Source organism: Amblyomma americanum, chromosome 1 (assembly GCF_052857255.1).
Source record: "Amblyomma americanum isolate KBUSLIRL-KWMA chromosome 1, ASM5285725v1, whole genome shotgun sequence".
Classification (NCBI taxonomy): Eukaryota; Metazoa; Arthropoda; class Arachnida; order Ixodida; family Ixodidae; genus Amblyomma; species Amblyomma americanum.
Genome location: NC_135497.1, coordinates 53,657,689 through 53,685,688, shown reverse-complemented (window position 1 = coordinate 53,685,688; position 28,000 = coordinate 53,657,689). Strand labels below are relative to the sequence as shown.

The following is a 28,000-nucleotide window of genomic DNA, read 5'->3' as shown; positions in this document are numbered from 1 at the left end:
CGATGGATGCTCAGAGCTGCCGGGAAACGCTCCTCGAGTTGTCTGCGCGCGCCGAGGAGTGTCCCCGTGCCCTGGAAGAAGCCCTCTTCGAGATCTATTTCTCGCTTAGCCAGGGAAAGGTGAGAGCCCGGTTTTTCAGGCTGGCTTTAACAACAAAAGCTTAAGGGCCCTCTTTATGTCCGTAGCCCGCTCGCCTCGCACCTGGCCTGGCGTTCAGTAAGATTTGTTTTCTGAACTATGTTAAGTAAGCTTTTATTGCAGAATTCTGTACTCAAGACAGCAGCAGAAACCGTGTTCTCAGAGTGAAAGCTCGACTCTTCCCACTTCAACTCCCAAGGTCATGTTTAGTGCTCGTTTAACCTTGAACCGGCGCAACGAAGGCGTAGCAAGGAGCGTCATAATATGTAACTCGCTGTGGATTCGCCGCAGCTGCGCTCGCTCCGGGCCTCTTCGCTGCTCTGCCACGTGTCTAGCAAAAGGTTGCAAAAAACAGTTGCTTCGCTGGCGCTTGGTCTCTGCCTCGCCATGGATAACACGCGCACCAGACCGACTCCAGGGCCAAACCTTATGTACAGTTGCTTAACAATTGCTTTCGCTCATATCACTAGGTTAAACAGGCGCTAAACCTCTGTTAGCTTTTTTTAAATTAGAGTGTAACTACAGATGTGTTTTATGTAGCAGAGCATGTTCAGTTCGTGCCCATGACAACACTATACGCGCACGTATGCAGCAGTGGAACCTGGTTTTTTCTTGGATAGTGATGGTAAAATTAGGCCAGTGGCAACGTTAGGAAGCCAGTGTAACGAATTATGAAATTAAATTGAAAGAAATACATTCAAGTTTGCAATATCTTCTTTCTTGGGAACGCGCGACCGACCAGAAGCGATGGACCTCCTCCACCATGTGGTTTACTGGGAAGCACAAAAAACGGACGAGGGACGGATTAGGGGACATAGAAACACGTTCACAAGTGCTTGTGTCCCCTACTCCGTCCCTCGTCCGTTTTTTGCACTTCCGAGTAAACCACATGCATAAACAACTAGCCTGGCAGGTTGTTCTCCTGAACTCCTCCTCGAGTTTCCCCAAGATGAACACCTGAGTGGCACCTGCTTCTTTCCCGACGAAGTTGTTACAAGTGTAGTGCACTGTTGGCATCAGCATTCCGCCTCATTCCTTCACGGCGGCTTGCAGGCTATATAGGGCAATGGTAGCGGAAGTGTGGACTACCAGAGACTGCATCGGGAAGTGGCATGCTGCTTTCTTAGCAAAGTTTCACTTGAACCTTCCAAAGATGTTGTATCTGCATTATTGTCGGCACTTTGCATGCCGTGACCAAGCTTGCTCACGAGATTTTCCGTTACAAAATTCAAAGTCCGGTTTCCTGTGTATTCCCAGCATATCGCAAAAAATGTGGATAACGCTTGCTTTCATGCATGCGAGCCACCGTTGTCGGAAATTTTTTATTGTGTGCCTGATCGTCGGATAAATAGCATAGGAATGTGTGCACGCTGATATTAATATAGCTGCTCTTTGAACGGTTGCGAACAAATGAGGGGATAGGTCGTGCTATCTCTTTCACTGTGTTAGCATACGGTGCATACGGACGTTCAGGGAGCGCTTATTCAAAAGGTCTAAGCGTAACACCACGCGGGCGCCTGGGAGACCTCTGATGTTCGTGCAGAGCTGCATGAAATGGTGTAGACCGCGCTACTTTAAGGTGGCTACAAGTGCGTGATATTACAGAACTGAACGAGGAGCTATATACGAGGAATATATATATTAAGACATGTGATCGGTTAAAGAATGCATGCTGAAATGCAGTATGCTAACTGTGTGATAATAGGGGCACACAGATAAGTGAACGGTGTGTAGCTTAGCAATTTTGTGGAGCTTGATCTCAAGGTGTCATTTTAGGTGGAAAGTGAGGAAAAAATTCACTTGGTTAAGGTGGCTACAAGTGCGCGATATTACAGAACTGAACGAGGAGCTATATACGAGGAATATATATATTAAGACATGTGATCGGTTAAAGAATGCATGCAGAAATGCAGTATGCTAACTGTGTGATAATAGGGGCACACAGATAAGTGAACGGTGTGTAGCTTAGCAATTTTGTGGAGCTTGATCTCAAGGTGTCATTTTAGGTGGAAAGTGAGGAAAAAATTCACTTTACACATAAGAAGTGCCGGTGAACCCTGAACATAATCGTGTTTTTAAATTTTTTTTCATTTCTTCTCGGACTACAGTCCCTTTCAATGCTTTCTGTACATCAACACTATTGCCTCTTTTTCCTACCGATCATTGTGCAACACTTCAATATCCAGCATATCAAGAACAGTGTCCTTGTGGCGCGGTACCGCGCAGGTGTTCTGGTTCCGCAGTGCCCTGGAGCACCTGTACTTCCGGTATCGGGCGCACCGGCAGCGCATCGACGTTTTCACAGGCTCGGTGATCGCCCAGGAGCTGCCGTCCCACATGGTCAAGGTGCGCAAGGTGATCCTGACGCCCACTCGGCGCGTCTACATGCCCCCTCAACTAGTGTGCAAGAGCCGCCTGCTTCAGCACTGCGACCCAGATTACGCCCTGCGCATCGTCGTGCGGGACGACGACTGCAAGCTCATCTCCTTTTCGCTGGGTGCCTGCAAGGACGACTTTCTTAGCGCGGTATGCTTTTGGGGGGTTCATGATCGCCTAGTGAACAAGTAGCCGTAGCGTGCTTAATTTTTTGAAAAATGCAGTATCTGAAGTCTCAAGTAAAAAAAATGGCTGGCGGTTTAGCATTGCTAAGCACAAAAGACTGGGCGAAAGCACTGTTTTTTTCACATGTACACCACCGCCACGTAGCTCAGAGCGCTGTTGAGGTGTCCTCTTACTCGGGGATCCAGTTATGTTTTGAGAGAAGGAAAGGCGTGTAACTGCCTCAAATTGTAGGTGGACCGCGCCGCCTATTCACAGTGCGACTGACGTGTCCACTCACCAAGTGAGCCGGTAATGCATTTGCTACTGAAAGGCTTCACACGCACAGACACCGCTGATACTCGAGGATTGCGGCTACTTCCTTTCGCACTGAAGGGCACAGGGAATCAAAATGTCATGCGACAAATCTATACTGGCAGTAGTGCTACATTTCAGTCTCACATTGATGAGCTTCTATTTGCCTATTTTAATTTGATTTCACCGTCGCTTTTTCGTTCCACTGCTGTATGGATTCATGTAGCTGAAGTGCAGAGGAGGGCACATAACTGCATGAAGATATTTGATAGGATAATAAGGAAAGTTATGCATGGGATTGGCTCCTTGAAATGACAATGTAAACCGTCCATTTAGTTCCTCTCTTTTACCTTGGGCTTGTTTTCTGTAGGTGATCAAGCCTCCGCTGTCGTCGGGCCTGAAGATTGGTGGCCGCCGGTTCATGTTCCTGGGTTGCTCGACGAGCCAGTTACGCAGCCACGGCCTCTGGTTCTACGCGCACGACAATCAGGGCCGCACCGCGGAGCAGATACGCGATGGTATCGGCGACCTCTCTACCATCGCCAGCGTGCCCAAGTTCATGGCACGGCTCGGACAGGTCAGAGGCCAGTCACGTTCTTGTTGAGAGAGGTGATGGGAAAAGCGACTAAATCGCATGAAAGTGGGTGAGGGAATCTCTTCTTCGCTTTTAATAACGGAGCTTTTGTTTTCAAGAAGGCTGAGCCAAGTGTCGATCTCTGCCATTCACCATCATTCATCACACTTTCAAGGCCAGGTGCATTGCATTAATCCATATTTGTTTGGATCGCATTGTAGCTATGTGAGCCCTTCATTGATCAGTGGTCCGCAGGGATCAGGCGCAATGTGCAGTGACTCATATCTGACTGTGAAATTATCCACAAGATCATAAGTTATGCCTTGCGCGTTTTCGAATCGAATGTGGGAGTGTCATAATGCTCCAGAGGGGGAATGGAAAGTAAGACTAGCATTCATAAATAATTACGACTCTGCGCGGACTGTCTCCGGAGATCTAACCAGGCAAATCAGCCTCCTTTCGGAGTACCAATGCCTATTATGGAGGTGTTGTTTCCATTACACACTTTCTACTGCTGAGAAGCCACTCTATACTTCTCTATACTTGCGCAAAGGTTTCACAAGTTTCACAACTCCCAGCTGCACAAACATGAATTCTGTATCACCAATATTATCGCCCGCCAGCTATGGCAAAGTGGCCCACTCGGGAGACCTCTTTTCCTGCGTGCAGGCTTTTTCGCAGTCGTTGGGTCTGTTAACGGTCCCGAGCCAAAACACGTCTGTGGAACCGGACATCCGCCACGCAGCCCCTGGCCGCAGCAGCGATGGTTCCCATCGCGAGTACATCTTCAGCGACGGCATAGGGCGAATATCGCACGGCCTGCTGCGCAAGGTATGTATATTATAGTACTTATCGACAACCAGTGTAAACTTACAACCTTTGCTAATGTGTCGCTCAGGTCACCAAGACAAGCGTGGCTGTGCCGGCGGCGATTTTGCCCGCGCGCCAATTAAGTTGCTCCCGCGCGGGTAGCGACGGAATTCGCTGGCGCCAAGACGCTCCCGCGCAATTACTATGCCTCTACATGAATCGACTAGAGAAATTGGCAGCGTGCCAAGGAGCGGCAGGGCTTTCTGAAAAATTCATTGTTGTCACACCGCTGCCAACGCTTATACATTCACGTTGGACACCTGGTAACTGTCCTGTGTGAGAGACAGAGATAGGGAGAGAGAGAAAAAATTTATTACCACGAGTCAAAACCGCACTTCAAAGTAGTCATCCTCCGCAGCGTGTCTGTCCGTCGGCCGGGATCCCGAAGGTCACGGAAGCAGACAGAGCTTGACCGATGGTTTCACTTTGCACTTAACGGGTGGGCACAGTCCTGCGAGTTTTTTTTTTGTTAATAGCAGAAGCCTTTTTTCATGCCTCGCGCCTCCCACAGCCATCTCATCCGATCCAACTTCCTGACAGGAACTCTCTCCCAAAACTCTGCCGCCCATTATAATGCTTCGCTTCTTTTGGACAGGAGAGGCCATCGTATGTCTAAATAATTTCATGCGGGTCCTTGAAACCCCTGAAAACCCTGGAATTTGATAGGACTGTTTTCAAGGCCTTGAAGGTCCTGGAATTTTCGAAGATGCTTGAAAACCCTTGAATTTTTAAAATTTTTATTTTTAATTATCATTCAGTGATTGTACAGTATTGTGCGTTTTTATCGCTGACACTTTCCAAAATTTCCCCGCCTCAACCGCTGGCTCGTTTGCGGTGAAACTGCACACAGAGCTTGCGTATTATGGTAACTTTTGTATCGTAGCAAGTTTGACAATGGTACTTACTTAGTTTCAGGCGCACATGATGCGAAAACGTAAGCGTCTGCGAGAGATCGGCGAGCCAAAACCCGCAAACGACGCTTTTTCGCTGAGAACCGGCAGTGGCGCCATCTGTTTTCGGCAGCGGAAAGCGTCACAACTAGGCCGCCGAGGCGAGCGTTGCAAGGAGCGCGGGCAAATGATGAGATACGCCTGGAATTGGTTTGTTTTTCAGTGCTATAATTTGAAAATATTTAAGATGAAGCAAATGCCGAACGGCATATTCAAAGGGCCCGCGCTCCTTGCAACGCTCGCCTCGGCGGCCTAGTCGAGACGCTTTCCGCTGCCGAAAACAGATGGCGTCACTGCCGGTTTTCAGCGAGAAAGCGTCGTCTGCGGGTTTTGGCTCGCCGATCTCTCGTAGACGCTTACGTTTTCGCATCATGTGCGCCTGAACTAAGTAAGTACCATTGTCAAACTTGCTACGATACAAATGTTACCATAATACGCAAGCTTTGTGTGCAGTTTCACCGCAAACGAGCCAGCGGTTGAGGCGGGGAAATTTTTGTAAGTGTCAGCGATAAAAACGCACAATACTGTATTTAATAAAATATCAACCCACCTGAAATCCCGGTGCGATATTGTTAAAAATAGAGTGTAAGTTTCGTACAGTCATGTAAGCGCGTGCCTAGCGGACGCTCGTGAACGTCTAGCCACAATGACGCTGGCTTGTCCACCGTTTCCTCTCAACCATTTCCTGTGTACTTTTTGAGCCCTTCTACGACAACTCCCTTGGCAGTGGTACCTTAGGAGTGCACTACTCTTCGGGGCTCGAGCGGGGGTGCTGCGCACGAAGAAGTGGCAAGCCCGGTATCCGGCCAGGTCAATGCGGACATCATGTGCACAATGTGTAGGCAGGATGAGGATTCGATAGAGCATGTTGTTCTGTTGTGTAGATCACTCCACCCCTGCCAACCGAATGCATGTACCCTTCTGCAGGCGCTAGGTTTCGACTCAGGTCAGCCGACAGAGGGTGGAACGACCGACAGCGAGGTGAATGAGCAAGAAGCCTTTTCCAAGGCCAGGGCGGTCGAAACAACTAAACGCCGCCTTGAAAATTGGAATAGGCTCAAGTGATGGGTGGTGGTGACGACACGGCGGGCAGACTCCGTCGTAGCGTCCCAAAAAAGTTGGCTAGGACTTCAGTGTAATGTCCGCCGGTTATAAGCCCCAAGATCCAATATAACCTAATCCACTTTCCAGTTGAGTAGACAAATGGCCGCCATTGTGTGTGTGGTTGCGCGGTCGAAGCGTTACATTCTGTGCGCGTTTAGCGCTTGCGTGTGCGGTTGTATCGTCACGTCTAGAGCACGTGTAACGCTTATACGTGCGTGTGCTGTTCCATCGTAACATTTTCTGCGCGCGTAGTGCTGATATGTGTATGTGCGGTTGTATCGCGATATTTATTGCCCGTGTAGTGCTTGGGTGTGCGTGTGCGGCGGTATCGTGACATTTTGTGCATCTGCAGCGTAGTGTGTGCCAGTCAACGTGCGTGCAAACAATGCCCGGAAAATGCAAATTTCAGAGGTCATGGCTGCACAACGACGACTAACGAGAGTGGCTTGCGTCGGACATGTCAAATCCGCACAAGGCAAAATGCAAAGTTTGCTGTAAGTATTTCGACATCACTGTCATGGGGGAGTCGGCACTAGAAAGCCATCTAAAAAGTGCAAAGCATAGAGAGCACATGCAAGCCGCCGGGAGTAGCTGTATGGTAAGGAGCTTCCTGACGATATCTGAATGTCAAGCTAATGAACCACAGCCAGCGCCATCGCAGTCGTCAAACTTGATGGATGCGTGCAAGAAGCATGAACTTGTGATGGACGCAGGGCATTTCACAGCGGATTAGCTGTGATGCTGTACACGCAGCAGGTGGAATTTTCAATGTTCCCATCACTAAGGAATTGAGAGCATCTGTGACTTCTCCGAAGAGCCAATACCGTGCCTTTTTTAAAACACATAAAAAGCAGGAGCGTGAAGATGCGAAACAGCGGAAAAAACGGTGCATTGATGAAGAGATTGAAACTCTCAGGAGGAGGAAAAAGAAACTTGAAGCCGTAGTTGCAGAATCCGCCTTTTTCATTTTCCTGTGCTGCCACCTCGCGTACAACGCTGGAAGCTCACTGGTAGGGTACTGCGCGCCCAACCCGGCCGGACTCAGTGCCGCTGCGGAGCACGTTTTGTTGGAATCTGTCAACGATGGCGTGTCCTGGGCAGCACCTGCTACCTGGAGAATTTCTAGGGTTGACTGATGGCTTGGTGCGAAGTCTGAGGCAGGCTGTAGTGCCCACTGAAAAGCAAATTCTTCAGTATCTCCGATCATCCGGCATGCGATGCGAACACCAGCTAGCAAGGGCCGCCGCTTCAGAGATGAAGGCTACATTCGGAACATAATGTTCAATGAAATATCCCCGATCAGTGAGGTTGGCGTTTTCCGCTCTATATGCCTGCCATTCATGAAAGGTGGATACTACATCGTGCACGCCGTAGTACAGAAAACGACTGGGGACAACAGTTTTCACAAGCAATCGTGCTCAAGCGCTGCAGAATAGCTACACGAGCTATAAAAGCACAAGCGTACTCGCAACAAAGCAGCTCTGTTAGCATTTCACTGTATTTTCCCACAACACACCGCTGCATTGGTTAAACAAGCATGCGCGTCCCTAAAGACGAGCGCGAGAGGCGCACATTAATCCATTCCGGCGATACCACGCAAAGCTCTTCATCATGGATATGGTTCGAACACACGCATAACGCACCTTCTTCTTCTTCTGCCTCTTAATACATGGCACATACCCACACAGGGGGATTGGCGAGGGTGTAGTGGCATAAACAAGGAAATTTCCATAGGAGATTATGACAAAATTTTAGCACCATGCGTGAATGCTCTCGTAGCTTCTTTTTCGTTGCCCGCTCCATCGCGCATTGAAAGCGGCTCACAGCACTTGCCCATTTGGCCTTCTTGCTTGAGAAAGCAAAAAGCGTCGGAACGAAGTCTGGGTGCCGCGGTGACATTCGAGGCCTTCCTGCCCATGAATAAAACACTTCGTGATAGACTGCACACGCATTTAAACACAGTACCTCATCCGTACCTGTCACAAAGTGATTCCCGCACAGTCTTGACGTGCTTGACGGTGCCCAAGGGCGGCACGATCGTCGAGCCGGCGAACTGCTTTTATCCACGCTTCGCGTCGAAGGCTGTCCCGGGAAGCGCTCGGAAAGCGAAAAAATCCGAGTTTACTTCCCTTTACATATTGGGCATTGCTGCCGTATGCAACACATTTCGTAGGTATCGCCAAATGCGTCGCGCTGAACGCCCAACGGCTGCAGCAACGCACCCCGCGTAGGAAGCCGGTTTGTTTACACTTCCACGACCGGTCTCGAGTGGAGCGAGCGACCCTTCCAATATGTTTCGTGACACCGCCGCCAGGGGATGGGCGCATGCGCAGTCGCGTCGTGAAAAAGGCGGATTGACAGCTTCAGCAGACTTGTATGCAGAAAATGCAGAGGCAACCAGTGGCCTGACTTGCATAATGAAGTCGGACATCCTAAGGAAGACTGCAAAGAGCAAGCAGTAGGATGTCTTGGACATAGACATAAAAATTGAGGAGAAGCAAATTGGGGCCACCTAAGGACTGATTGAGTGTTTGCTTTGCTTCATTAGCGAATAAATGTTTGCATCATCTAACAAACTGAAAGTGGTCATCCGTGTAACAAACAATGATGAGAAGTGGTTGAAAAAGGAAATATGCTGTTGCCATCGTTTTACCCGAAGACAAGTTTCTTTGTTAAAAAATTGGCTCCAATGACAATCCCCTTTTTCAGTGAATTCTCATCATTTCACGCCTCTGTCTACCCCTGAACATCTGTCTTATTTGGATTTATAATTGCAAATGTGGTCCTTGAAAACCCTTAAATTTTTGTCATATACACCAGCATGAACCCTGTCTATTGTGAGCAGTGGACGTGTCATCAATGTCCAAATGCTGCCCAAGTCAAATGTCTAGTCATGCACCATGCGTGGGATACGTTTCTGCTCCATGAACTACAGAAACCTGTGATGCATAGGACGGTATTTTTGCAGCGATATCTGTATACGAGACTTCCTCTGCGGCAGGCAGTGTCGCCATCGGTGGTGAGTACTATGTCCTGAGTAAAACTCGCCTCCTTGCAGTTTAGAAAGTCTAGGGACGGTGCTCTCGGCAGTGTGTCCTTTCTGGTTATGATGACCCAGCGGATCTGGCCATTGTGACCCTAATTACGTGAAACACGAGCACCACGCCAGGAGAAAGCTTGTACCGGTACGGAACTGGTTATGTAATCCCGCAGCTCATGCTTATGACAAGGTCCTGGCGGTTTTTCCTATTTTTGTTTAAGTATAATGTATGGAGTGACCTAAGTACATAGTCGTTCATAGAAGCCTTCATTGTCCGCCCTTCCGCAGGTCCACCACGCCTTGGAGCTAGAGGAGAGCGAGGAGCCATGTGCCGTACAAATCCGCTACGGCGGCTGCAAGGGAATGCTGTTGCTGGACCCGACGCTGAGTGGCTGCCGCATTGTCTTCCGCGAGAGCATGCGCAAGTTCCACTCGGACCACTCCGACCTATACGTGCTGAAGACGAGCAAGCCGCGTGCGTTGTCTTCATGCCCTATGACCGCAACCATCGACAGAAAGCGCTTAGAGAAGCAGTTGGACACAGAGACACATAATTCTCTCGTGCTCTCTCCCGCAGCCCACTATAGTCGGATGCAACTGAAGAACGAATCGACTTTTTCCTGTCAGTTAAAGGACTCCCTTCCAGCCAATGGCGACGGCCGGCTCTCATGACCCTGCTAGCTAGACAACGCAAGGAGCGGCGCGACAATGCAGGGAGGGGACTGTCCCCGACCAAAGAGGGAGTGGACAATTGCTTTTCGTCTGGCACTTCCCGCATGTCACGCTAGCAGGGTCATGGAAATCTGCTGACGCCATTGGCTGGAAGGGGGTCCTTTTACGGGGGAAAGCCGCTTCGTTTTTCAGTTGTATCCGACTGCAGTTACGCTGTGTCCTAGTGGGCTTGCGCTGGGCTCCTTATGAGTATCTTAGCGAATTTTCAGGGATCCATAGTTCGGGGTACTGTTCCACGCTTACAATGAATTGTCGTGCAGAGTATCCCACAATTTCTGTTGAAGTGTAGTGCCGTTTTTTTCACGTGGCCATGAACAGTCATTGCGAAAAGTTTACGGGAAGCAGGATTGTAGACGAAATTTTCCTCTGGGTCAGATTAACCTGATAACTGAAAGGCCAGAATACGGGAGGGGTACTTATTCTCTACCCACTGGAATGAATACCAAATGAATGGATAGCGACGAAAGGCTGCTTATTTGCGCGAAAATTTCAATGTACATTTGCTTCTCAGTGTTGCACTTACACAGCGGACTTAGAGCTTGAAATTTTGGCAGTCGCGCACTGTTCTGTACTTGGCTTCTCGCTACCACAAGTAGACAGAAGGCATAGTCATTGAGCACAGTATGTTACAAAGCGTGGAAGGGCATGCCTTACTTCTGCGGTGGACGTCGCTGATTTATTAGTGAGGATAATCCGTGACATGCATTGCAAATTGTAGGAATAGATTACTGCAACAGAGTTACATTTTGAGCGTGCTGCCGCGACAGTATATTTACGCCCGTGATGATTTACCGTGCTCCTCGCAGGCGTTCTTTACCTGAACCGACCCATGATCACCATCTTGGAGCAGAGTGGCATAAAGGCCGAGGTGTTCCTGATGATGCAGAACAAAATCCTCGATTCCTTCATCGACAGCATGATGGATCCCCACGAGGCCGCGCATGTGAGAAATTTTTTCATGTTCGCAGCTTTTGTGCCATGTGTGGTGTCAGTGTTTGCACTGTTCTACTTATAACTGAAGCTCATGTTCGACAGCCGATCCCATACTAGACGAATAACTGAACCGTATGTACGACAGCTGATCCTATTTTAGTCGAATGACTGAAACCCATGTTCGACATCCGATCCCATTTTAGTCGCATTTAAGAATGGATTCAGGGTTTCGGCGAGGGGGTCGACGACCTCTGAAGTGGGACGGTGCTTGTAAACTAATAACGAAACTGGGCGCCTTACTAATTGTGCAGGTTCTCCGTGCCTACTGCGCCTTGTGTCTCCCGTACAAGGAGCTGGCCGGCGTGGGCATCGACCTGACAGTCGAGCCCTTCTTTCGGGCTCTCGTTCGCGCCGTCAACAAGAAGGTCCTGAGTGAGTGAAACGCACGAGCTTAACCACTTTTGTTCATTTCGTAGTCTGGAAAGAAGTGTAGTGAGGCAGCACCCTGGCCCCGACTTCGTCCTTTTGTTGATTAGTTACGCTAATTTCCGGGATCTTTCAAAGTTATCTCAAATTTCCAATTTCTTCACCAGATGCTCCTTGTCAGTTTGTTGCGACGTTTAGTGCAATCATAAGATTCTTACCATGAGGTTAATGTTACGGACAATAGATTAAAAGCTATAGGTGACACCATCGAGAACCTGTCGCTTGCATTAGCCAGGCCTATTGTGGTAATCATTACAGTTGTTGCCCTTTGCGTCTAGAATAACCACACATTTCTAGAAGGTGGTATCTGGTTTTAAATGCCTTCAGTCAGTATCACAGTGAACAACAGATATTTTTGACCCGCGTACAAGCCTTGTTATAGCCGACGAATGCGTATATGGCACCTAAAGGACCGGCTTAACATTCAGCGAATTGACGACAAAGGTTATGGTCAAGTAAGAGATGGTCCATAAAGATAAATGTTTTCTGAGGCAAAGAACTTCAGCTCGTAAGGCATCGAATGGACCTCACGGAGCTGTCGAAACTTCTCTACAACAGCATGTGTGACCGACGAACCCTTGCCTCTTCACGCCGGATAATGTATGCGCCTTTTGCAGAGGAACTGAGGACCAAGGCTCGTATTCTGGTTCCTCCGAACTACGGGCGCACCATGTTCGGCGTACTGGACGAGACCGGAACGCTCGAGTACGGACAGGTGTTTGTCCAGTACTCAAACGACATGCTACGGTACAAGGTCAACGACCCTGCGACCATCCTCGAAGGTATCCCAGCAACCTGTTTTCTTGCTATAGCAAGCATAGCGCAGCATGGTCTCGGTGCGTTTAGGCAGCAGCTTTCGTATTTTATTTGAAAGGATCCATTAATATGAACGTAGTTAGAAATGGTAGGGGAATAAAGTGCCTGAGTACATCCTTCGAAGGTGTATGTAAACGTGCTGCGTGTTCAAGGGCTGTTTTCGCAGAAATATAGATTCTTGTAGTCGGATCTAAAAGTAGAATTCTCCGGCGGTACTACTACGTTATTGCAGTCTGTATAGATGGACACACGCCTAGTTTTCTCGTGTGCCGATTCTGACCGAAATTATCTCGTTTCAGCCTCGCCTGCGAGCTCTTTCTCTGGTCACAGCATTCTCATATCTGAAGCCGAAGCTAGGACTTACTAATGCTCAGTTGTCCAAGAAATGTCCCGGATATATCTTGGGAGTTATCCATGGTTTGCATGAATCGATGCTTTTATGTTGACAGCACCGGATATGCAATAAAGAATATACAGTGGTGAGGTACCCGTGCGTTGTGCGCTGCTAATCGTGGTAATCTTGAGAAACTGGCATCTGGAGCAGAAACAGTATACTATACTCACCGCCAGCTTAAACGCCTATCTCTCCCTTTTGAGAGCGTGGTAAGACTGCGCATGTGAAAGCCTTGCGCCTCGCCCTCGTAGCTTCACTGCATAACCACAAGAAGCTGTCCGCGAGTATATCCATTTTATTCATGGGCTTGCAATGAAAGGACCATTATTATTTTCATTACATCGCATAGAGGAGCCGAAAAGTTGATGCATGAGATTGTTTTTTTTTACCTGAATTTTCATCCACACTTTGCGTTAAAGTCACTGAGTATTCCATGCATGGTGGGATGCGCAGGCGACGTGATCGTGACCAAGAACCCGTGCATGCACCCGGGGGACATCCGCAAGCTGGAGGCAGTTAATGTGCCGCAGCTGCATCACGTGCGTGACTGCATTGTCTTCCCTCAAAAGGGGGAGCGGCCACACCCCGACGAGATGGCCGGTACGCGCCCTTCCTGGCATGCTCCCTGTTGACACTGTGCTATGCGGAGACGGATGTAGCCGTCGCTCTCTGCACTTGTGACGGATAGCGTGCCTTAGTTCACGTGCGCGTTAGGTCAGGGCTCTGCCAAGGCCAGGACCGTGCAGGCTTTGACTGATATATGCTGTGAGCACCATCACAGTATGAGAAAAAACGTACTGTGAGGTTCCATGACCTGGGGCATAAAATCTTTCGCAGTTTCTCATTTCGGAGTCACAGCGATTCCTCTACTGACTGATCTCTATTTAATTGGGTCATTTAGCAAGGCCCTTCACCATCACTGCTTTGAGAGACGGCCGGACGCAGCTTGTTTCCAATGGTACCCTTTAATGTAATCTCTACCTGCGCTTAGGTTCTGACCTGGATGGCGACGAGTACTCAGTGCTGTGGTATGAGGACCTCATCTTCAATAACAACTGCAATCCCATGCACTACTACAGCGACCCGCCCAAGGAACGAAAGGCGTCCATTGGGGTGAGCAATATCGCTTATTTTGTGGCCTCTTAGTCTGCTTAGTCTGAGTCAGGGGGGGTGGGGGAAGGGCTTCATAATTCTGGATAAACTATTTTAGGTGCTATTAGTCAAGTTGTACCGACTGCAGTATTATCTATAATGAAATATATTTGAAATTTTTCAGCTACATCAACGGTCAGCGATGGAATTCGATGAAATCTGGATTGTCGCTGTATTTTAAACATTGATCACAAATGGGTCGTAATGGAGTCTTGATCTGCTACAGGCGGCCTTTTGGTTCGAAAAGATGCAGTAGTCGAGTTATGGTTCCGTTGTCCAATAGGCTGTAACAGCGGTAAACCTACTGTCTATGTTCGGAATTTTTATTTCCGTGTAGAAAGCAGAAATAAAAGGACGCCTGGCAGCTCAGTTTTCGCTCGCGAGAGGCAACGCTCTTTGCTCAATGGTGACATTACCTTGCAAACCTTGCGTCTTTTTGACCATTTTAGGTTGAAAGTGGTGGCTCGACCATCGGACTGTGTCCGTACTTGAATAAGACGAGCTGTCGGGCTAATTGTATCATGTTGGTTTACCAATATGAGTGCCTTGTTGAGTATTGAGGTTTACTAATATATGTGTCCTGGATGTTGACCAATGTGACCGTGCGTAGCTAAGTCAACACAACCAAACCGATCCAAGCAGATGATTATTTGCTAAGGAAACCATGCGAAACTTCTATAAACAAACTTGGCTGATTTTTTATGAGATGTCACTGATGACGTCAAGAGAGTGTGCAACGTGGCTTACTTTGTGTGAGAAAGCGAGCACATGTAACGCATTGCCGCGGCTGTGCTACTATATACGTAGTTGACTGGGAAGGGACGGCTGCTAGAAGTCTACATTTCTCGCCGGCTCAAGAGTAAAGTCAGCAGCACAGGCCTAGAAGTGACCCGCTCATGCTCGTTCCCTCAAAAGTGCCACCAGATATTTTGCACACGTGTAAAAACCCTGACCTTCAGTTTTTAGATAAGTGCAAATGGACGGGGAATGAAATCTGTTCATCGTCCGTCTCACGAGAGAACTTGCCATTCGTGTACGGTGGCCACAGGTCCAGGACATGGTGGACTTCTTTTGCCAGTACATCAAGGGTGACAAGATCGGCCTGATTGCCAACGCGCACCTCGTCTGGGCCGATATACTGGACAGCGGCATCAACTCGCACCGCTGCCGCGAACTGGCGCGCAAATGTGCCGTCAACCTTGACTTCGCCAAGTGCGGCGACCTCAAGGGCTTGCAGAACTCTGAAAAGCCACCCATGTACCCGGACTTCATGGAGAAGCTCGACACAAAGAACACCTACTGTTCGCGCAAGGTTCTTGGGCAGCTCTACCGAAATTGCAAAAAGGTATACTTCAGCGTTTGCCAACTTGTGGCTCAGGGGACTGCAGTTACTCTAATGGCGAAGACGGCGGAATTGTACGAAAAACTCTGCTTGCGAGGATAGTGCAGTTCATAATGCACACGTCTCTTCCGAAACTCGTGCTTGCTCCAGGTTTGCGTTCTTTGGCGCTGCCTTTACTCCCTGACTGCTCACTCAGACTTTAGATCTCAGGGCCTCATCTGTGACTGTTCCAAGATGTTTAGGTTTCACGTTTTCAAATGAGCGACAGGAGTGCTGAAAGTACCGATGTTCGCTTCAAGGCTTGAATCTGCAAGGTCCCAGTTTGAAAACACTTGAGCAAGTTTGCATCAACCGGCAGCTTAGGGCCATTGGAGTCCTTGCATGAACCTGCCAGTCTTCATGTAGGTTCAATTTATAACATTTCATGAACTATGCCAGAGAAGTGAAGCTTCTGACATGAAGGTTATATGTTTTCATGGATGATTGCATGTCGATCATTGCATAAGCAACTAATTGGTTGCGGCCATGCTTTTTACATTATGTTTAGCAATATATTTGACTGTCGGAACTGAATACGTTGCTCTATGTACATAGCACATAGTATACTCGAGATATACTCCATGGCTGCTTCTGGCAATGTACTTTGTACATTTTGTTCAACGACAGCAGCGAATAGAACTGTAGCGTTTGTATTCGAGATGCTCAAGAAGTCCATTGAACTCTGGCGGCCTGTTTGGGTTTTTCGTTCTATGTATCATTGCTAGAGAGCCGACCATCAGGGTGCGATTAATGAGCTTCTATACGACATGCCAGTGTTGCTAGATACAAGCGTTTTGACTTGTTTAAGCTGCCCTAGGTTGCTCTCTACCGACTACCTTTCAATATTATCACGGGGAAAATCTTGTAACTTGTCGCATCTAGCAGTAGTTCTGAGGACACAGGACCAGTGCTCCTCGACTATCGGGGACCAAAGTAACTGGCCTGTCCTTCACGCCGAGGATCGACACCACGAGTGCACACGGCATGCGCGCTCGCATGAAGTGTGGCACGGTGGTGAACTTGAAAATGGAGGCCAGTTAACTTTTGTCCCCGATTGTATGTTCACGGATGCTGTTTGCATTGTTTACTCTTGATGTGCTGAATGCGTGCAACACACTGTTGTGTCGTCCTTGTGTGGTTCCAATGAACAGGTTGAACTGAGCACCGAGTGCCTTGAAGTGGTGGAAGACAGCCTTCCGGACCCCCGACTGCTGCTCGAGGGAAGAGAAAAGTTCCTGGTAGAAGCCACGTCCACCTATAAGCGGTGTGCACTAATACCTCTGAACACTACTGTATACGAAGTGTGTTGCACTAAAGGAGTTGGAAGAAATTGCACCCTTTATCTTACTTAGGCCAATGTGCTCTAACTACTGTGGGACGAGAAAAGCGGCCATAAAACCATGGAAATCACTTGTCCTATTAGGCCTCTTGCAGTTAGTTGAAGCACAGACTGGTTTGAAGCCGTGGGTTGTGAATACTGTTTTTTCACTAGCGAGGCCTGTAAGGAATGAAAATAGCTCGTGGTGAAATATTACCCCAATTTAGTGCTCACAGTTCGATTTCATTGACAAGTTTTTGTTCTTTAACAGTCTCTACGGTAATCAAGTCTCTATGATAATACGAGGCACCAGCAGCTTCATACTAACCTTACCACAAGTGTTTCAACGAAGGGTGCTGAAAATTTTCAAAATGAAAACTTTATATACCATGGAGAGTACACATCTTCCTGCAATGGGTTGATGAAGGTCTTAGGCATTCAACAATAAGCGCCTTCTTTTAGCCCCCGGCAGCAAACATGGCGTAACTCAATGGGGCTATATTAGACTTGTAATATTGTGAAAACTGGAGAGTCCTGAGAGATTCTGCACGAACATAGTTATTATAGTGGCCGACTCTTCCTTCTCGCGGAAAAAGTCGGACCTGCAAAAATGCTTCGTGCGCTCACGCCAACTATTTCCGACAGCCGTAGAAAACCAATGGGATGCACCGAACGTCCAAAATTCTTTTGCTAATTTTTATTTTTTATCTCCATGTGGTTGCAGCCATCCAAACTAGGAGCATTTGTTCACAATTCCCGTGCTTACTTGCATCACTTGCACAGTTCAGTGACAGTACCTTATCCTTTTCGGTTGCTTGCATCAACGCCGCAGTTCCGTGACAGTACTCATCATTTTTCATTAATTGCAACACCTGCACAGTTCATTGACAGTACACCATCATATTCAGTTTGTGTCACCTGCACAGTTCAGTTATAGTACCTCAACCTTTTTAGTGGCCTGCGTCACGTTCACAGTTCTTCACCTCAGTAAACATGGCACATACCCACGCGGGGAGATTGGCCAAGGTGTAGTGGCAGAAACAAAGAAATTTCCACAAAAGATTACGACAAAATTTTAGCACCAAGCGTGAATTTTGAATAATGTATCAATAAAAACGACGGAAGAATATTTAAAGTTATATAACAGACAGAATGTTTGTGAAAAAAGAAGAGCTCGAATAATATTAAAAGAATTAGCAAATCAGCCTACCAGTTGCAATTCTGTATTTATGGAGAATCCTAAAAATTGAACCCAATGCAAATCCTTTGGCGCTCGCACCAAACGATAATAACTTTTGCAGAGATAATGGGAGCCCCTAACCTGGAGAAATGGACCTTCAGGTAAATCTTTTTCTGAAGTGCGAACTTTGGACAGTAGAGGAGAAAATGGTCTACAAATTCAACCTCCCCGCATTCGTCACATAGGTTTGTCGGTGTCAACCCACACCTGCATTGATATAAATTCAAACTGGGAATCCTGCACCGCAACCGCGTCATTGTTACTTACAGAGCATGGTTTTACATGAACGGACGTTCCAATTATATGCTAAGTGCTGATAATCAGTGTTATCTAGTAAGAGAAAATGTAACCTGGATGATATGTGTTAGAACCACTAAAACCTGGAAATCGCCAGCAGGCTGACATTCGAGACGTGTGTCAATGAGCCGTCAGGAGCCGACCTTGCTACGTAATCAGCCACCTCATTTGAATGAATACCTGCATGGCCAGGGACCCCGACAAAACAGACATCCTTCAAAGTGTATAAGACAAAAATCGCTGGAAACGGCTCAAAAAATCTTTTTTGAAGTTTCAAGGGAGACAAACTGACAAAAAATCAGCAAGGATATTAACGTGAGGCACACGACATGGAATTTTGTGCAGGCTCATTCGAAGATCCAAAAATTCTGCAAAGAATATTGGAATACAATCTGGGATGGGGACAGAATAGCTCCATGCCAAATCCTGTGAAAAGATGGCAACTGCAGCTTTTTGGCAGTTGACGGAGGCGTCGGCAGAAAGCACCGTATGATAGGGGCATTCCTATATGTGATCAGAGAAAAGACCGTTTTAAATGTTTGCGGTCATGTGTTTTGCATGAGATGGGAAAATGTGGTTGAAATGGAATTCCACTGCTGCCGGCGTGCCATCAACCCACTGCAAAGAACTGAGATCAAAAGCAATCGGTGTTAAAAGGTTCTGTGCTAACAATTTGTGGCACTTGATACCGTGGCATTTGATACCGTGGCCAAGGCCGGCTGAGACACAAAAATAGGAGTGCTGACATTAGTCACCGGGTCTATCGACTTGAGGAAGGTACGCACCGTGAATATTTGAAAGCGGGAATTTAGATCAGGGATACGAGCTTCCAGATAAAGCAGGGCATTTAAAAACTGATTTTGGGAGACCAAGGCAGAGACGTAGGGCTCGTCTTTCCAGTGAGATTAAGGGTTGAATCTTGTAATTTGCGCAACCAAAGGACAGAATGCAACCAAATTCAAGTATAGGTCTTAAGTAGGCTTTGTATAGTAACAATAATGTGTCGCGGCACATCCCAAGCTTTTTATTGGCGATTCTTGTCAGCCGACCTGGAGCGCGTTCTCCTTTAAACACATTGCTCTTTATATGAAGGCTCCAATCTAATGCTGGGTGATAAGTAACACCTTGATATTTTACGGATTCCACTTGTGGAATCTGGTTAGAGCGATGGACTAATGAAAGGTGCAAAGGCGTGTCTGGAGGAAATACCAAAACGCTGCATTTGTCTACATTCAGAGATAAATTACCACCCTGCAACCATACTCCAAGAGCATCCAAATATCCCTGCAGAATCTGGTAATGGAATGGATATCCCTGGACGAGGCGAAAAAAGCTATGTGAGCTGCATACACAAAAACTGTTATATCAGGACGAATGGGGATGCCACTGAGCAAAATATTAAAAAGCAGCGGGGATAGCACCGATCCTTGCGGCACACCTGTTCATTGATAATATGTATTAGAACATAGGGGTAGTGCAATAAAAGTATCTGTCTTTGAGCAATTCAGATATCCGCGCACAAATGCAGGTTGTAGGATGTTACTGAGCAAGTCTGTTGAGCAAAAAAGTGTTTTCTACACTGTCATAGACCTTTGCTACATCGAGTGACCAAAGCTGAAACTTCTCTTCTGCGTAGCAAAAGCCGAATTCTGCTCTCTAGATCCACATGCACGGACCATGTAGAGCGTCCGCGGCGAAAGCCAATCTGGGCTGAGCTGAGACCGTTGACGTCATGAACGTTTTGTGAAGCGACTGTGCACTGTTCTTTCAATTAATTTGACTAAATTTGAAGTCAGCTCAATTGGCCAAATATTATCTAAGACGTATCCTTTTCCTGCATGTTTCATCAATAAAATAATTTTCGCTGTCTTCCAAATGCTTGGAATCCATGCATTTTCCAACGAAGCGTTGACCATATCTAAGAGGTCGCTTGTAAAATCTTGGGCTAAAATTTTAATCGTACCAACAGTGACACCATCTGGTCCAGGAGGTGCAGGATGCAACATTGCCAATACTGAGAGGAGCTCTGATGCATCAACCTCGGTATAATCCGAAGAGGGTGAGATTGTGCACAAAGGGACGTTTCTCTGCATCTGGAAGCGTAACGCCAATCCCTGAGCAATGCACTCCAGGGTTTCCTACGCTTTTTGTGGAGATAACACTGTTGAACTAGTGAGGAGAGAGACTGCAGAACTCTTGTTATGTGCCATGAATCGATACAGGGCCTTCTGATTGCGAGGATTTGAAAGATATATGTTTAAGTTTTGGTTATACTCCTCCTTGGTTTCTGCAGTTGTTCTTTTGAAAGATGCAGAGAATTTGTTATTTAACCAGTTAGCTGGACTCTGGTTGCAGGATAGCCTCTTCCAGGCCGCTTTTCTGCGACGATAGGCCTTCTCACATTCTTCTGTCCACCAAGGAGACGGCTGTTTTTAGAGACTGCTGCGGGTACAGCGAATATTGAGGGGTCTACTGCATTTTGCAAAAATGAAACCGTCTGCTGAGCTCTGTTTTCTCGGCTTGTACTAACTATAGAGGCAAATGAGGCAGACATCTGATTTTTATAAATATGGTGTTTCACAAATTTATGGGTTACACAACAAGCTTTAAGCGGAGATAACCGGATAGTGAATGTTATAGGAAGGTGATCTCTATATGTACCCGAATTTTCTGTCGGCCAGTCAGTCACCTCTAGAATACCTGCTGATAATGTTAAGTCAGTGGTTGAGCGAGCAACCCCTTGCATAAAGGTTATTTCTCTAGAATTGCAGCAGCATACAGAATTTGCAGACAGCCACGACCAGAGAAGCTTGCCACAGTAATCAGTACGACTTCCCAGTCACTATGGTGAGAATTAAAATCTCCTGCGATGACTGCACTGCTTGTGCCAGTCACCAAGCTGTCAAAGAGTCTGTCCTGTGTGCACCTAAAGGGAAATAGACGTTAGCAATTGTAATATCGGCACAATGCAGAAATGAAATTTTGATCTCTAAAAGCTCATAGTCAGGGAGAAGAATTTTCTTATAGATGCCTGATGACATATATGTTTAGCTAGCATGGTTACCAATCCGTCTCCCCTGCCAACTTTTCGATTTGACCTCAAAACTCGAAAGTTTCTCATTTCAAATGATTCACAAGGTGATAACCAAGTTTCTTGTAAAAGCACAATATCAGGTTTATGTTTGTGAATAAGTATTTCTAGATCTGGAAGAGAAGACAATACAGATCGGCAATTCCTTTGTAACACTTTGGCACCTGCCATGATTACTGACCAATTGAAGAGGCAGAAACCGCCTCTTTAAGGATATCAACATGGGGAAGAAGTTTGGGTGGTCCTTTTTTAGGTTTCATCTGTGGAGATCTAGAATTAGATGGTGACGAGGAAGAACGGCTCTTGTGCATAGGGCATGACATTTCGACATCTGTGTGCAGATGTCTGTGCGACATGCACTGCTAGAAACAGAGATGTTAGGTGGGACCTGGGGAGCATCAGGAGGTGATGTTGAGCGGCCGGCACTAGCTGCACAAGCTGAAACAGATGCAGACGTTGCTAGCAGGACGGATGTTGATGGTGAAACGGATTGGACTGCAACAAACTGAGCCGACACCTCAGAAAAAGTGCTCAGCATTCGCTCAACCACATTATTAAGGGCTTTTTCCACTGCGGTCACAGTTGAGGCAGTCAAGTTGGACTCAATGTCCCCAACAGAAGCGCGCACGACTAGCGTATAAGTCTTTTGTCCTGCTAAGAGCAGCATAAGCATCGGCTCTTGAGCACTGCTTCTCTTTGATAATGTCCAACAAGCTACGCTCTTCACTACGTTTTGTGCAGTCGGCATCATCAGCTAGATAATGTTGCTGCAGAGGCAGCAATGAGGCTGCTCTGAGGTGCAGTTATCAGCAGAATGACCTTCTCCACATAAATGCCAGGGGGTCTCTGACTTGCATGCTTTGCCACTATGCCCGAACCGGCAGCAGTTGATGCATTGAAGAGGGCGGGGTTCTAGAGGGGCCACAAGGTAAACAATCGGCCAGATTTTTAGTTCAGTAGGGCAGGGAGAGCCAGCAAAAGTTGTTACTACAGACTCAGCAGCAACACGCGAGCCATTTACTTCTCTACTACAATGGTAGACTCAGAGGACCTCAAGTCCTGCATCCTGAAATTCTTCTAGAATTTCTTGCGGGGATGGTGCTGGGTCGACACCACGTACGATAGGCTTGACACATGCAAGCTGTTCGGCAATGAATGCTTTCACCAGCAACGAGCTGAAAATTTTGCACTGAAGCAAGTCAGCAACACAAGCGATGCCTGAGGACTTGCAAACAATGCCTCAACGGCCAAATGGACGCATTTCAGAGATCGGCAGATAATGGGCTGTCAATGATCTTAGCTCCTGTTGACTTAGTTTGGGGGTTTTCATTTTGTTTGCACCCTCACCGATTGGGACGAGAACCACGGGAATTGCGTCAATGCCATTTTGTGGAAGGACTTAAGCGGCACGCTTTGGGCTGGCAAGCTGGCAAACCAAGCTGCCAACCCTTCACCTGGGGAGGTCAACGACATCTCTCAGCAAAACACACCGTCAGGTTCACATGAACTGCGCTGTAACCTACGCCTTAGCCAAAATCCCCAACGTAGTACGGGCTCACCAATGATGAACAAGCCGGAACCACCAGGAGAACCAGAGAACAGCAGCTGCTAGCAAAACACATCAGCCTAGCAAACTTCTTCCTCCCCGTTTCCAGTCACAAATCACAGTTCAGTGACAGTGCTTCATCCTTTTCCGTTGCTCCAGGTATGCTAAGAAGATTCGGGCACTGCTGAAGTCGTACCGCATCGAAAGTGAAAGCGAGGCCCTCTCCGGGGCTGTGTCCAATCTCAGCAAATATATGAAGGAGAACGACCCTACGGACATGGCCATGGTGCTCGAGAGCCAGGTCGAGCATGTGGTGCGCCGAACGCGCGAGGAGTTTTTCTCTGAGCAGCTCGACGAGGCTCACGAGAACCTTAAGGCCTCCGCCTGGTACCAGGTGAGGCGTACAGCGCTTTCAATCTGGTATTAAGCTGTGCTATTGTCAGTGCATATTGAGGGAATCTGGGCGTTCGAACAAACGAGCCGAAAACAAATATGGCTCATCAACGCAACGATAAATGCAGCCGCTTTATTATCTTGATAACAGTGTCGTAGTCGTGTTGCTTTCTTGTCCTTCACTTTGTTATTTAGCCGTATGTGGAACTTAATGGCCGAAATAGCATCTCGGGGAGGAATACCAGCATCCGCAGATTTAATGCGGATGGTGAAGCGCGTGGCTTGGAGGACTGACCCCAGTGCCATGGACCGTTGGCTGTTATGTCTGAGACCATGTTGCACGGTGTGTTTGCGGCGGCTGACGATAACGGGTGGCCATAGGATGGCCTGCCGTCGCTATCGTCGTTAACGGTGCTGATGTCACTCGAAGCGACATGCTCGATAAATCGTGTTAAGCTTGCAGGCGGCGTCACAATGCAAAATAGGCGGTGATAGATCTGTATTACTAATTAACTTTCATTTGCGGTCGAGTGTGCGCATCTGCGTGTGCAAAAGGAGCCGCTGTCACGTCACGCCTCTAAAGGTGAAGGTTCAGTGTCTCCGCAAAGTATTCAGCGTCTTCTGAAGACATTTCACTGCAATGTATGTTTTGCCGAAGGTCCATGGTCTCGCTTCGGCGTGCTTCGTTCGACGCGACTGCACACTCAACACCTTACGGCGACTAGTTTAAGGCTAACACCTTGTGGAAGACAAATTGTAAAAGTATTATGCCGGGTTGGGGAGCAGGTGACGTACGAGCTTCAGTCCTCCGAAGGTGGCATCCAGAGCTTCCCCTGGGTGGTGTCCGATGTGCTCATGCGCATCGTGGTCAACACGTCCTCTTGCCTCCCCGTGCCGGCATTGCGCAACAGTTTCAGCCAACGACTCGGGGCGCTGCTGCTTGGCGTGGCGCAACCTGGTGGCGGTGACCAGGACGGCGCACAGCACGGCGACACGCAGGTGCTGACCAAGTTGCTCAGGCTCATGTACGACTAAATCGACTCCAGTCGTGAGTTCCTCTTCATCAAGGACGCAGAGGAGTTGGGCCTCTACAAGAATATCATGCGCGAGGCCTGTGTCAAGGTGCGTGGCGCCAGCAAAAGAACTGCGTTGGGTGGATTTCTTGGGCTACGAGACCACAGAGTAGACCTATAAAGCTAGAGGGCTGGGCTCCTTTATGTGCTTCGTGCATAAGGCTCTTCTCTGCATCTCGCTGTTTCCTGGCTAGAGTTCGCCATCCAACGGCCGTAATAAGCAGGATAGAGGCAGCAATGTGGTTCGCCTGCTGGAACAAAACTCTGTGTTTTTTAAACAGAAACGTGGCATACAGCTACATGTGGCAGCTTTGAAAGGAGGTGCCATGCGCTGTTGTATTGGAAGCTTGCGAAGTGCTGGCGTTTTGTCTCGTGTTCTGACCTCACAGCTGCGTCGACGGTCTACCAGGATGATGATGACCTTGTAACTCGGCATAAGCACCAATTTGTGTTGATTGTGTGGCATGACTATAAAGTTTTAACATAGCACCTACGTACTGTGCATGTACCGGATAAGCTGCGCTTGGCCAGCGGTAAAGTAGACGCACCTGCATTAGATAACCGGCTGGTACGATCACAACTGAGATAGTATGTCTCCGCTGTCATAACTGAGTAATAACGAACAGTCATGCTACACTGACGATTTCTCCTGCCTTATGTTCGGCTTTTTTCAAACAAATAGGAAATGCGCACGATCGGGCACTTAACTGAGATTGAGGTTTATTTTAATGAAAGTCCCGAGAGCTTAAGTAGGTTTAGAGGGTATTTACAAGCTCCTTCAAGACATTTCGCACGCTCCCATTGCGAAGCGAAGGCGACTCTATGTGTTAACACAGTAAGGGAATGTCATCGCTCTACCCAGAAAAACGTATTCAAAAATAAATGCACTTAAGGATTGTGTGCCATCCTCAGCGTGGGGGAGTTATCGGGGAGTTATCACTATTCACCTCCCATTGCAGGTGTCCCGCTCCCTCTCGAGGGACATGCCGCCACACAAGCTGGTGATCCTGTGCCTGCGCTTTGCGTGCGCATGGTGCCTCAAGATCTTTCAGGGCGGAAGCGACGGGGAGGTCATCTCCAAGGAGTGCCGGCGCCGTTACCGGCTGGGACACCTGGCCCTGATCACGCTCAACCGACTTTCCATGTCCGGCAACCTGGCCTACCTGCGCAGGGCACCCGAGGGGTGCCCCTCCACAGAGCTGATCAGGTATATTTCACACCTTTCTTCTAAACTGGAGTGACGTCGCTTGAAGAACTGAATGAATGCAGTGACGTCAAGGTGCATTTGCCCCTAACGCTGTGACGTTACCGAACTCGCCTGTAAAACCTGTAAACAACCAGTGTTTGGTGCTTGCCGGCGTCGCCGACATCATCAGGAATGCATCTGTCCGGGTTGGCCGGGCAATCCTGACATCGAGGTGCACTTAAGCCTCAGACGGAGACCAAAACTGCCTGTACAAAATCGTTTGCAAATAATTATTGACCCTGCGTACCGGTGTCTCGAGCGCATTGTCATGATTACTAGGCCCGTAGACCTTTTTCAAGGCAAGGAAACTGACACAGAATTTTTCTGTTTCCGTTTAAAGGGAAAAACAATCAAAATACGCAGCAGACAGCTTTTACTGAGAAAGTTAACAAAAACAGCCACTGCATGTTTCGCAAATCCAACCTGCGAATTTACAGCTTTTCTAAAGCACCCTTACTCACAGTGCATCGATATTTGTATTCACCGCAGTATCCCGAAATACGTTAATTGCATTCCGCCAACCTGTTGGCTGTCCCCCCAGGATTTACATCAACCGGGAAGACGAAGAATTCTTCCAAATCCTGCTGCGCTACGAGGACATCCTGACGAAGATCATGAAGGACTGGTGTGGCGTTCAGGACATCCAGTGCGATCTCAAGACGGACAGCATGGACGAGTGGTTTCTCCAGCTAATGGTCACCGGGAGCCGCTGGGCACTGGAGCGCCTCAAGGAGATCGTTGTCTACCCGTCTTTCCGCGAGGTGCTGTTGCTCGCATTCGAGCGGGAGAAGAACGCCATCGCTGGAACACTACAGTGATTACCTTAATGCTTTTACTTTAATTTATGCTTTTACTTTAAGCTGAGGCTTTCCACAGGCAGAAGAATTTTTCTGTAAGGTGTCTAGGTTGGCAGCCCCCTAGCTAGGCATTGACTGGTTCGGGAAGCTTCTTGAAAGCAGCAGACTTTCCCACTGTCCCTTTGGATTTGATTTTACTGTTGCTTTTTTTGCTGTGCTGCTGCATGGGTTTCTGTTGTGTGGAGGCATGTGGGTTGGTGATGGATGCGTGGTTCTTGTAGAGGGTGGAGTAGGGAGGTCTTTGGCACTTCTTGAGGCTTCACATAGAGAAAATTTCTTGTCTTCACACAGATAACGCTTCCCTTAGTGCTATTTTAGCAATTTTTTTTTTACTTGGCAATGCCAACTTCCTGGAAACGCCAATAAATGGCTACAGCGACACGGCATGTGTCCTTTCCACAGGCTTTTTTAAAAATCTGAGCATAGTGACAGAATACTTCGCGTGATTGAGTATCTTGGATCATCCACCGGTCACCCAGGATGCAGTGAATGTGTTAAAGCATCATTTTGGGAGCTTTCTCTAATTCTATAGCCAATATATTAGCATATAAAATTTATTTATCTATTTATTTATTTATTTCAATACCTTCAAGGCCCCTGGGGGCATTACAGAAGGAGTGGAGTGCATTAATAATATATTTATAATCATAACACAGGAATTTCACCAATTCAGCGGCAATACAGGAATTGCGGCAAAACAGCAGCAATTTTATTTCAAGTTTATTTCATAGTTTGCAGTGACAATTTATACTGTTGAAATGTATAGCACTAGTAGGTTGCATTTTCCCTTTCTCGAGTGGACTGCTGATGTGCCTTCCAAAGGAGAATGCCGAAGCGTACTGCAAAGAAATTGAGCAGCAGGAGGGATACCCAACGCGGATCATAGGTGATGTGGTTGAAGGGGAGCGGGTAGCAAGGCTGACGGACTCTGGACACGTGCTCGAAGTGCCTTCAGCCGAAAAGGAGTCCGAGCTGTGGCAACACAGGCTTGGGAATAGGGGACAGGGAAAGAATTGGTTGTGAAGGTTTCCAGCCTTGCAAGGAGTTCTGAATGAGTGACCTATGAAGCTTGTACTGATGGGGTACCTTACGGCTGTCATATGCGACTACGAATGCCACATACACGAGTGCCGACAGCTTTGCTCTTATGCTGCATGCCACTGGAATGAACATGAGCTAAATGGGCTCCAAACAAACATTTTGTGTTGTGTTTGCAATACTTTATGTACTTTATGAGCACACCGATATTTTCGTTAGTCATGAAACATAGTCTTGTACAAATGTTCGTTATGTAAAATATTTGCCCCTTATTTCATATAGTGGTGTTGGTTTGTTCAGTTAAGAGTCTGGCTGTTCCCTGGAGAGACGTTTATGAATCTGCGCTGACCAAAGATAACGGTGGTGTGGAGGATGGTTTGTCTCCCGTGGGCATCCCCCACAGTCTGCCATTGCTTAAGCCTGTTCAGACATTCACCATGCATTGGGAATAAAAATATTTTGCAAGCGTTCTGGCTCT

The 28,000-nt window shown here is 47.7% G+C and overlaps 1 pseudogene across 1 annotated transcript; it reads left to right on the top strand.

The window, feature by feature from the left end:
• On the top strand, positions 1–27,993 carry LOC144112830 (uncharacterized; annotated as a pseudogene). Its single transcript, XR_013310491.1, has 16 exons — positions 1–119; positions 2,365–2,664; positions 3,362–3,568; positions 4,235–4,396; positions 9,818–10,004; positions 11,068–11,204; positions 11,506–11,626; positions 12,298–12,462; positions 13,344–13,490; positions 13,882–14,003; positions 15,091–15,387; positions 16,575–16,687; positions 23,075–23,309; positions 24,095–24,430; positions 25,341–25,588; positions 26,169–27,993. The product of XR_013310491.1 is annotated as an uncharacterized LOC144112830 (transcript).
• The last annotated feature ends 7 nt before the right edge of the window (positions 27,994–28,000 follow it).